The 12,387-nt window shown below is 42.5% G+C and overlaps 1 long non-coding RNA gene across 1 annotated transcript in view; it reads left to right on the top strand.

Annotated features, from left to right (window-relative positions):
• Positions 1 to 12,387, top strand: part of LOC131919338 (uncharacterized) — a 32,679-nt gene that overhangs the window by 4,576 nt on the left and 15,716 nt on the right. The window contains exon 2 of the long non-coding RNA XR_009381223.1: positions 2,031 to 2,155. This is a non-coding gene — a long non-coding RNA (uncharacterized LOC131919338). The remainder of the gene's footprint in view (positions 1 to 2,030; positions 2,156 to 12,387) is intronic.

The raw sequence follows: 12,387 nt of genomic DNA, 5'->3' as shown, positions 1-12,387 counted from the left end.
TTTAAACCAACAAGCAGGGTAACACTTTTAAAATAACTATGTGCCAATGACTTGACTTTTGATATCTGGATGTGCCATTGTCATGAGTGACTGTCCTCTGAGCCAAGTAGCCCCCAATTTGGGCATTCAGCGGCACTCCCTTGCAGATCATCCCAGCTGGGCTTGTTTATGGTTTACAGCCCAGCACAGAGGGACCGAGAAGGCGTGATAGTCTCACCTGACTGTCCAGCTGCTCTGCCGCCTGTTGTACGCAACTCTGTTTTAATTGCACATGGCCTGAGGGAGGGACTAGAGTATATATAATCCCGGGAAGACAAGAGGGGAGGCCTACGAACCTGTAAGGAACCACTCATCTATCTAAGAAGGTTGAATAAACTCATTGGCTCCCCACAGTTAACTTTGGTGAACTCATGCCTCATTTTGTCATTGAGAACTTAGACATTGTTTATGTCTTCTTGTAAGAAATTTAGCAACAGATGTCTGAATAGAACAATCAGATGAACCCAGTGTTCATCCGAAGTAATGTAAAAGTTGCATTTGACTGTCTTATCACTTCCTCAGCTCTCTGCTGATCTGTCTCCTTTTAGGTCATGATAGTGAGGTTGAGAACATAAGAAAAATTGCAGCAAGCATAAAATTGGATGTGAAATTATGTAAAACAAGGTAATAAGATAATATACATAAAAGGAAACTTAGTTTTGGGGCTGTACACATTATGTAAGTCCTCAAAAAATGCTAGTAAAAAGAAATTACATCTTTCTGCTAAGCAGTGTTTTACAGTAATATAGTTGAAGTCACAAACGGTTCAAGGTCAGCCTTTAGGGTGGACTTATCCAGGTTGAGGATCATTCAAAGTAGACAGGTTTTCTGATAGAAGAACATGAACTCTGCAAATATCCTTTCAGTGTGTGTGTCTGTGTGTCTGTGTCACTGGAGACTGAACTAAGGTCCTTACAGATGCTAGGCGTGACCTCTATCACTGATCTGTATTTTACATTTTTTGTTTTGAGACAGAGTCTCACTAAGCTTGCCCACACTAGCTTTAGACTCCCTCTGTAACCCACATTCGCCCTAAACTTGTCCCCTAGCCTCAGTCTCCCAAGGGACTATAGGCCTGAATGATTAGGCCTTGCTCAACTAATCTTAGGTGCATGTGGAATATGTGGTAGGCACTGTGCTAGGCTCTCAGAGACTTTATATTTCAATAGAAAGGAAATAGGTAAAACGATGAGTGTCCTCAGAAGCCCTGGAGCACGCTATAATAAGGCTTATCTTTAAAGAATTACTTGGAAAATTCAAGGTAATGTACCATGTTTCATCAGTTTGGGGATACCTTATATTGTCAACAACCATCATGGGGGGGGGCTAGAGAGTTGGCTCAGGGTTTAAAAACACTTGCTGCCCTTCCAGAGGACCTGAGTCCAATTTCTAGCACCCATGATGTTGTGCACAAGCATATGTAACTCCAGTTCAACAGGATCTGGTGCCCTCTTCTGTCCTCTGTGGGCACTGCACACATGTAATGCACAGATACACATGCAGGCAAAATACTTATCTACATAAAATAACTTTAATGAATCTTCATTTTTGGGCCAGTGGGGTAGGACTACTGCCAGTTACACTACGAAACAACAGTATCTCATCACTTAGAAATCATCCATAATAATGAATGTCAAGAGCGTGAGTGGCAGAGCATTTTTTTTTTTTTTTAAAGAATACTCCATTCTTTTTTTTTTTTTTTTTTTTTTTTGGTTTTTCGAGACAGGGTTTCTCTGTGTAGCTTTGCGCCTTTCCTGGAACTCACTTGGTAGCCCAGGCTGGCCTCGAACTCACAGAGATCCGCCTGGCTCTGCCTCCCGAGTGCTGGGATTAAAGGCGTGTGCTACCACTGCCCGGCCGAATACTCCATTCTTATCTCTGGTATTTTCTTCTAAACTCTTGGCGTCTGTTCTGAGAGTTTTTGATCCAATAGGTGTCACTGCATGGTTTTCAGACAGCGATCAACTTAAAATCCCTTCTTTACATGGCAGGTTGACTGAAAACAGAGGGCTGACAATTGTCATGCCACTGGGAATAAGCACCATGAAGGTCACCTGTTGCAGCTCGACAACTCATTCGGAACTGCCTTCTGGAGGCAGCACTGTAAGATGCCGTTGTAAGTCAGATTCCAATCTTAGACATTTTAAAATGAAATGCACGTGGTAGTGATGGGGAAATACCATTTGTTGGGGATATCTATTAAGTGTTGGGAGAAGATTCAGAGAGCAATGTGAGCACCAAGGATGAACAGCTAACTCTCCTAACATGGTAGCAAAGCAGAGACCGCGTGAGGGTTTGTGAAGAGGTGAGAAGAAAAGCAGGAGAGCCAGGGCCTCTGTGTGGAAGAGTGGTGAGAACAGAAACTGGGCACCTCCCTGAAAGGTCCCATGTGCCCAGCTAAGATATTTTGAATTTTGTTCTTTGAATGATGGGGTGAAAATAGCGGAGCGTCAGGGAATGACCCAAAGAATCGGAGTTTAACTTTAGGAAAACATTTGCATGTGTGGACGTTGATAGTGTGTACAGAAAATGTCCAGCACAGCTTTCTTCCCTCTGAAGACAGCTCCCCTGCTCCACTGAGATTAACTTGTGTGTCTCCTTGATCCAGCTGTACATCATAAACTCCGCCCCCTTGTTTATCTGTGTGTAATAACCCTGACTCCATGTTCAGCTGTATGCATTAACCTTGCCTCCCTATTTACCTCTAAATAATAAACAAGCTGAACTTCCAAGGTGCTGAGGTTTCTCGATCTGAGAGCCCAGACACCCCAATCGCAGCTCTCTGGATGTGTCTGTCTGTCTTAGATGTAGCAGAGTTGTTTGTCTCATAGTAAACTGGCCCTGTGTGATTCTTGGGATTCAGTAGTTTTAAGTCAGATAGAACTGATCACATCCTAAGTAGGGTCAGCAGCTACCACATAGGACTGACAATTAAATTGGAATTTTAGATAGCACATCGTATTTTAGTGTAAGTATGTTCCCTGTGATATTTGGGACATACTCATAACGGATCTGTAGGGGAGGAGAGGTTATTTTCAGGGTCTGTGGTTCAGTTGGTAGAGTGCTTGCCTAGCATGCATAAAGCCCAAGATTCAGTCTCCAGCACTACGTAAATTTAGCTTAGAGATATATGTCTGTAATTCCAGCATTCTGGAGGTAGAGCCAGGAGGATTCGGCTAAATAATGAATTTGAGGCCAGGCTGGAACACATAAAATTCTATTAAAAAGTGATGGGAGGAGATAATGGGGAGACTGGAATGTAAATGGAGAGGGGGGTGGAAGATGGGAGTAAGGGATAGAATTCAGGGAGGGACAGCTAACGCTAAGGGCCGCTTGAAGGGTCATATGGAAACTACTGTAGAAGCTTCTTAAGATATATACATATATGAAAGAAATATAAATGAAATCATCAAGTAATGGGGTAGAAAAAGGCCCAACTAAACAATCTTACCACCAAATGAAACTTCCAGTACCAGGCTTACGGCTTACATTTAATTGAGTTGTTGGCCAAAGGGGCCCTGTGAAAACCCCGGAACTACTCAGGCTACTGCCAAGGCCATTGGTTGTTCTCCATCTGTTGGTGGTAAGGCCCTATTGCTGAAGACAATGCTCATACATCTTACTGAACATGGGAAGATGGTACCTAACTAGAGCTTTCACCCCAACTGGCTGCTTTCGTGATACTGGAAGGTACCCTGCCTGCTACCAGAGGAGAAACTCTTCGGTCTGATTGGTGACCTGCCTGCATGATATTGCTAGTGCAATAATGACACAAAGCTTGTGGGAGTCACCAACCACTATCTGACCGGATTTAAGGCCCTCTCCATGAGATGGAACCCATGCCTGGCACTGACCAGGTGGCCAAGAACCTGAGACTAGATAGACCATGGGCCTAAGGAAAAACCAAATACTGTTGTTCTGCTAAAGGAACGTAGCAATAAAATTACTGCTAAAGATATTCCTTATTGGGCAGTGGTGGTGCATGCCTTTAATCCCAGCACTAGAGAGGCAGAGACAGGTGGATCTCTGTGAGTTCGAGGCCAGCCTGGTCTACAGAACTGGTTCCGGGACAGCTAGGGCTGTTACACAGAGAAACCCTGTTTCAAAACAAAACAAACAAACAAACAAACAAAAAGGTGTGTGTGTGTGTGTGTGTGTGTGTGTGTGTGTGTGTGTGTGTGTGTGTTGGGGGCGCGGGGATTCCTCTAAACCCACAGATCAGTGTCTGACTCAGCCATCATCAGAGTAGCTTTCTCCTGCAGAAGATGGGAGCTGTCACAGAGATCCACAAATGGACAATGTACAGAGAGTGAGAGTCCTTGGAACACTTAATACTAAATGGGATGTCTTCATCAAATCCCTCCCCTCAAGGCTCGGGGAACTATGCAGAAGAAGAAGTGGAAAGATTTTAAGAGCCAGAAGGGATGGATGATACCAAGGAAACAGTGTTTTCCAGACACAATAGGACTCCAATTAACAACTGCTCACAAAGAGAAAATTAGTTTCTCCAAGGGAGTCTCACTGGACATACAAACCACACTGAAGGGCAGGCCCCATGCCCAGCAGTAAATGGCCGACACAAAAAGAACTAAAAGGTATTTTTGGAGATTTTTTTTTGTCTCATTTTACTTTGGGGAATTTTTTTGTACCTTCCTGATCTTTTGCTTGTATAATATGGTTTATGATTTGGAGGTTTTGTAAGTTTTGTTTGTGTGGGGGATGTACTTATGTATGCCTTTCTTTTTTAATTTTCTTTTTCTTTATTAAGAAATTTTCTTCTCACTCCACATACCATCCACAGATCCTCCCTCCCTCACCCCCTAGCCCTCTTTCCCAAGCCACCCCGCATCCCCACATCCCCCAAATCGAGGTCTCCCATGGGGAGTCAGCAGAGCCCAGCACATATGTATGCCTTTCTTATACTCTTTCCTAGTTTCTTCATTTTCTTCTGTTTGTTAGTTTGTTCATTTTGTTTTATTCCTGTTTGTCTTTTTTATTTGCCTGTTTTTTCTTAAAGAGAGAGAGAAAAGGCATGGAGCTGGAGGAGTGGAGAAGTGCAGAGGATCTAGGAGATGAAGAAGGGAAACTGGGATCAGAACAGGTTATATGAAAATAACTTTGTATCTTCAATTAAGAAGGAGAATGATATAACCTTACCAAGATCTTTGTAATAATTTCATAACTATTTTCTGCACACTAGCTACTGCTTTGAATGTTTGAGATTCATTAGTGAACAAGCTACCCACATTCACAAGGCAGACAAGCGTTTACAAGCTGTAAACTATACATTATATCAGATAGTGATATTGCTCCAGAGGAAACACAGCAGGGGGCTGGAGAGATGACTTAGCAGGTAAAGTGCTCGCTATACAAGGATAAAGATCTGAGTTCAAATCCCCAGGACTTGTGTAAAAAGCAAGGCATGGTGGCACAGTTCTGTAACTAGTACTGAGGAAGGACAGGTGGATCCCAGGGACTCACTGGCAAGGTAGTCTACTCAAAACAGTGAACTTCAGGTTCAGTGAGAGGCCCTGTATCCGAAAAATAAGGTAGAGGGGGCTGGAGACATGACTCAGCAACTGAGATCACTGGCTGCTCTTGCAGAGGACCCAGGTTTGGACTGCAGCCTGTAAAACGAAATAAACCCTTCATCTCCAAGTTGCTTTTGGTCATAGTGTTTATAACAGAAAAAAAAGTAACAATATATACATGCACACATTCAAATGCACACCACAACACTCACTGAAGAAAAAAAAAAACAAGTAAAATACAGCAGGAGTTAGAAATATGACTCAGCAGTTCAGAGCATGCACTACTTTTGTAAAAGACCCAGCACCCACGTGGTGGCTCATAGCCAACTATAATCCCAGTTTTCAGGGATCCAATTCCTTCTTCTGACCTCCACCGGCACTGTCATATATGTGATGTACATATATATGTGCATGCAAAGCAACCATATACTTAAAATTATTTTTTTAATTAAAGCAGTGAAGTAGTAGCCTGGGGGTTGTATTTTCAGATGGGACATTTACAAAAGGACCCACTGAGAAAATGACTTTTGAGTACCACCCAACAGCAATGAGGCAACAAGCCGGGTATATAATGGACAACAGCAGAAAAAAAAAAAATCACGTAACAATCCTAAATTTTGAGTGGAGCTTTTGTATGTAAGGGACCAGAGAGAGATGGTCCAAGTGGAATGGAAGGTTGTTACACTAGCGCATGTCAAACAACTGATAAATGGATTCACCTCCGTGTGGCACAGGAAGCCACTGGAGGACTCTGAGCAGAGCATCCTTTTGGCTCTTAAGTTAGAGCAGATTGCAGAACGATGAGTATCAGGAGGTGCTTACTGTACTCCAACAGCAGTGGTGGCTTGAAAAACAATACATGAAGTTAACAGCGAAAATAACTTTAGATATGAGGAAGGAATAACTTCAAGCATATCTAGTATTTTTCTTGGAGAAATTTTCTTGAAGGAGGAGTTACTACATGCATGTTAAGGGATCTTTAGATGTACTGCAAAATTGTTCACCTGAGAAGTTCTAGTTCATACTTCCACCATTCCCAATGACATATAGTTGACAAAAAAGGTTTTGAGAGGCAAGGAAGCCCTGGCCACTCATGACTCTAGTCCCAGCAGCTCAGGAAGCTAAAGCCAGAAAACCACTTCAATCCAGTAGCTCGAGATAAGTCTGAGCAGCATATTGAGACCAATCTCTCTCAAGAAAATGAAGTGTTATATTCTGAATTTACACATTTTAAGGAAGAAAATCAAATACTAGATCAAAGGCTAGATGTTTCCCTTTGGAACCAATATTATAGAAATAACATGGAGTAATTTGCAGAGGAATATCAATTAGAATTTAATGAATGCTGAGAGAGAGAGAGAGAGAGAGGGAATTCCTTGTTTTTTTTTTTGTTTTTTTTTTTTGGTTTTTCGAGACAGGGTTTCTCTGTGTAGTTTTGCGCCTTTCCTGGGACTCACTTGGTAGACCAGGCTGGCCTTGAACTCACAGAGATCCGCCTAGCTCTGCCTCCCGAGTACTGGGATTAAAGGCGTGCGCCACCACCGCCCGGCAGAGGGAATTCCTTGTACCCGGCTGCCTTCAAACTGGAGACATCAGTCATTTCCTGCTTTCAAACACAAACGGAAACAGTGACTCTTAAATCTTGAGTCTTCTGGTCTGTGGACTAGTATTTGACTCATGCCTGTCAGGCCTCTGCACAGGCTGGAACTGTGCCATCTACTTCCTGACCGCAGATCTGAGAACTCAGCCAATCCCTCATTTCATTCATATGTATGTAGACATCTCACATCAATTCTGTCTCTCTGAGGACCCCTAATAGACCCTGCCTATATAGTAGTCATTTAACATATATTGAATGACAAATTCGGAGATTGAGAAGGTAGAAAGGGAATGGCTGTCTAAGCTGCACTGAGAAAAATGTGTTCCAGAAAAATCCCTAAAAATAGTGTGGGGAAGCAGCAGACCATCTGGGCTCCCGATAGGCTGAGATGCCACAGGGCCAAAGGTCAGCAGCTAGGAGGGTCGGCAGGCACCACTGCAAGTGTTCGGAGCTGTATGGCTGGACGGGATGAAAGTTAACAGGCAATGGCCCCACAAAGGGGAGAACAAACGCTCCACTATGCACTTGTTCTGGGCTCCGCTTGCTCCTATAACCCAACCAGACTGTAGGCTAGGTTTCCCTTTTGAGAAAAAGTAATTAATGGAGATTGATTTATCAATGTCTGAGGTCGCAAAGCAAAATGGAACTAGAATTTGGATATGAATCCAGAGGCAAGATGCTGGGTGTGACCTTAGTTATTGTTTACCTGCACATGTGAATATCCGATGAGGGACCTCCCATCCCTGTGATGAGTGTAGGAATTCGGAACCAAAAAGACACTCATGATCAGAGGAAAATGACCAGGAGATGGTCAATAAAAGGCAAGAATTTTGCTCTTAAGCACAGAATAGGATAAAGGGTAAAGGGGGTGGGGGTGCGTTTTTCTAAAATTCAATTCACCAAAAGTCCCGTAGTCTTTAAAGAGTACATGAAATGTCTGTCATTAACAATGGACACAGGAGATGCCATGACAGCCACTTAATTTGCCAGGTAAATGATAGTCGTTATTCTCCAATGCATATTCACAGCAAGGTGTGCACTCCAAACTACAGACTTCCTCTAAGTGGGAGGCCATCTGTTCTCACCACACCCACACTCTCATGGACTCGGTCTCAGTTTCCCCACACTTGTTTATGTAAGTTAAACTTGTGATTGGAATTAGGGTGAATAATTAGGTATTATGTAAACCCAAAGCAAAAGCCTAGAAACATTTAGTAAAAAGCCTACATATATTTTACTGGTAAATGAAATACATTTGCGGTTAAGTTTAAAATACTTATCTGCTTGTGCTTGAGTTAGAAATGTTGCCAATGCTAAGCACATGCTCTGCACTGAACTATACTGCTGACCATTTATCATTTTAAATTTCTGTTTTAACTTTTCCCGTCCACCATTGTAAGCGAGTGTTGCAACTCTGGGGGAAAGGTATCCTGACTGTTCAGGGACTCAGGTGACACCTTGAGCTTCTAGGACAGCTCTGGCAGCTGGAGCTGCAATGGGACAGCTCAGCTCTGGAGGAAAGGTATCCTGATTGTTCAGGGGAGTCAGGCTATACCTGGAGTTGGGGTGCGGTGGGGGAATGGTATCCCCACAGGATATAGCAATCCTGTTCCTCTTCTGGAGAGCTGTTACAACTGAGCTTTGCTCAACTCCCCAATCCCCCAAGGGGGCTTCCCAGAAGAGCTCTGCTTCTTCTCTGGCCCAAGATGTTGCTTCTTTTGCTTCACTCTGGTAAAAAGGAAACCTCTGCAGAAATGTAGCCATCTCCTCTGGCTTCAGCAAGAAGTTGTTACTTTTTCTGCTCCCATCTTGTTCCATCCTGTAGGGATGTCTCAGTAAGGTTTTTCTGTACAGCTCCGCCTTACTCAGCCCCCTAAGGGAACATCTCTGCAAGTTTTTTTCTGCTCAGTCCCCTAAGGGCTGTCTTAGCAAGTTCTTCTCTGTGCTGGTGAATGAAGATCTTCACACCCAAGACTCTTTTGAGAAAGAGATTTATTTGGGAAGGAGGAGTCCAGGAGAACAGCTGCCTCTACCAGGGTGGGAGAGAACAGTCCACAACTGAACAGCAGGGTGGTTCATATAGGATTTCTTAGGGGCAGAGTTTCCCCAGGGAGAAGATTTTCTGTTCAGGGATTGATTAGTTTTCCTTGCTCAGGGGCTGGTTACTTTCGTTGGTCAGGGGCAGAGATGGCTCTGACATCAGAGCCAAACTGTGTTTCTTTCACTGACCTTCCTTAGCTTTTTGGCTCTAATTCTAAGGCCAGGGCATATTTCTTTCACTGGCTCTGATTCCAGGGACCAAGTGTGTTTCTTTGGCACAGAGTCAGGGCATGTTTCTTTGGTTCTGGGTTCAGGGATAGAATGTTTCTTTCCCTGGCTCGGGTCCCAGATCTAGGCTGTGTTTCTTTCACTGGTTCTGAACTCCAGGATCAGGGTGGGTTTCTTTAGGTGGCCCCTTTCCCCTACAGCCATCACCTACCAGTATTGGATACGAGAGCTTTTATGATGCTCAGCGTATGCGAAGAGCACTTTCCCGCACTCTTCCTATAACAGCACAACCTGTCTCACAAAGCAAAATGAAAAGCTGGAGCTCACGTCCTCCTGTGACTCCGGCCCTTTCATGTGAAACTGTCTGCTTAGACTGTCGCTCTAAGTCTTAGGAGTTCTGATGTTCTTACGTAATAACCTGTCTCATGGATACTTGTGGGTCACAAATATTCCTAAGTCATCAGGAATTAAACATTTGAGGGCCAGGCCATCATCACTGTTGTTGTTTTACTATATGCCAATGTATATAATATCTTAATAATCTCTATAAAGTATCTTAGGAATTATCTAGAATACCAAAAATGATTTAGGGCTAGAAGTGGGATTTGTTGTCAGAATACTTGCTTAGTATATGCAGTTCCCTAGGTTCCAGCCCAAGAACCAAAAGAAATAAGTGAATTTGAAAAATCTAAACAAATGAGTAAACTGAAGATTAACTAGATTGAAAGAAACTTGCCTGAAATAAAAATGTACTGAAATAAAATTAGAGAGATGGATAGGTGTGGTGGTGCGCATGTTTAATCCCAGCACTTGAAAGGCAGAAGCAGATGGATCACTAAATTCAAGGTTAGCCTGGTCTTCTAGGCCAGCTAGGGCTACATACACAATGAGACAGTATCTAAAAAAAATTTTAAAGAAATAATAATAATAATAATAATAATAATAATAATAATAATAAAATGTGGCCGGGCGGTGGTGGCGCAGGCCTTTAATCCCAGCACTTGGGAGGCAGAGACAGGCAGATCTCTGTGAGTTCGAGGCCAGCCTGGTCTACAGAGGGAGATCCAGGATAGGCACCAAAACCACACAGAGAAACCCTGTCTCGAAAACACCAAAATAAATAAATAAATAAATAAATAAATAAATAAATAAATAAATAAATAAATAAAAAATGTTTATAAAGCTCTTTAGCTTGTTTGGGAAGCCATAAGAATTCATATCAGAAGCTATTCTGGTATCTATGTATCAGTTATCCTGTCCTGCCTGTCAACTGCCAGACACCAAAGGTCAACATTTTCTCCCAGGTGAAGCAGCTGAGAGTTCACTGATAAACAAGAAACCTGAAAAACGGGTTATTTTTCTAATGTGTGTCAGAGGGGAGGCCAGCGGTCAGTGCATCCTCCCTGTTCCATGATGTCATCAGGAGCATTAATCCTCTACTTTCTTGTTCAGCTAGTCTCCACGTGGGCTTCTCCGTCCACAGGTAGCCAGTTAGTTCTCTAAGTCTGCTTTGGTAAAAGTGATGGAAAGAATAAAAAGATGCAAGCCATCTACCTACCTAAAATTAAGTTTCTGTACCTTCCCCTGTTAATTTCCTCTTGGGTCTGAGCGCCAGCTGTGTTGCATGGCTTCTTCCACTTGCAAGGGAGTCTGGGAAGGGTAGTTTTTGGCTGAGGAAGACAAAGAGCCTGGGAGAGCAAGAAGCAGGCAGTTACTAACTGAAGTCACAGAGGAATCACGTGCCGTACCTGGATCACCCTAGGTGCGGAATAGTGGCTGGAGAACTAAACAAATGGCGAGATCTCTGGATTTCTTCTCTTTTTACATTTATTTGGTATTTATTATGGGGGGAAGGGGACATGCGCACTTAGAGGTCAGAAGAGTACTTGCAAGTCAGTTCTCTCCTTCCACCATGTTGGTCCCAGGGAACAGATTAAGGTTGTCAGGTTTAGCAGGGTGTAGCTGACTACACTCACTGAGCCATCTCACCAACCCCAGATCCCTTTTCTAATAATTATGAAATTTTTTCATATGGATAATAAATTCAATATCATAATAAAATAACTTAGTAAGAAAACAGATTTTTACTAAGCTTTTAAAATGTTGGTTTTTAATTATTGGTGCAGAACTTTTTAAAACTTCATTTTATTATTATTATTTAGATAACAATAAAAGGGTATTGGAGGTAAGACTATCTGTGCTTGCCTAGAATGCTCAAAGCCCTGGTTTGGATCCCCTGCACCACAGAAACCAGATGTGGTGGTCAAGGTGGGAGGATCATAAGTTGAAGATCATCCTGCACTACACAGTGATTTGGAGCCCAGAATAGGAGACATGAGGCCCTATTTCGAAAACAAAGAATGGGGAAAGAGTGTTATCTCGAATTTGTACAATACAAATGCCCTATTTCTTTGTTTCATGATTTGGAAAAATAGTTGTGTTTTCATTTTTTGAGACAGAGACTTATTATGTAGCTCTGGTTGTCCTGGAACTCACTATGTAGACCAGGCTGGCCTTGAACTCACAGAGATCATGCCTGCCTCTGCCTCCCGAATGCTGGGATTAAAGGCATGTGCCACCACTGCTAATGTTTGTTGTTTTAATTGTCACCGAATTGTGTGTTTTATCCCAAGTAGTGTATATTCTGGCTGGTGACATTTATTTCTATTATTTAAATATTGTTAAATAAAGACCCTGAACTTCACAGACTGTCTCTGTGGGGACCCTGGATTTTTGTGAGTCAAAAGAAATAATTTGTAATGTGCTACTGCCTAGTGTGACAATGACAGAAATTTTACAAAAATGTACTTAATTTTATAAAATGAATGAAAGGACAAATATTCATTTTATAAGAAAAGTAACCACTTTGAATTATTTTATAGAAATAAAACAATTTAATGGATCTAAAAATCACTGGCAAGATGGCTCGGTGTTAAAAGCGCTTGCCGC

Source organism: Peromyscus eremicus, chromosome 9 (genome assembly GCF_949786415.1).
Source record: "Peromyscus eremicus chromosome 9, PerEre_H2_v1, whole genome shotgun sequence".
In the NCBI taxonomy this organism is placed as follows: domain Eukaryota; kingdom Metazoa; phylum Chordata; class Mammalia; order Rodentia; family Cricetidae; genus Peromyscus; species Peromyscus eremicus.
This window is presented reverse-complemented; position numbering and strand designations above follow the sequence as displayed.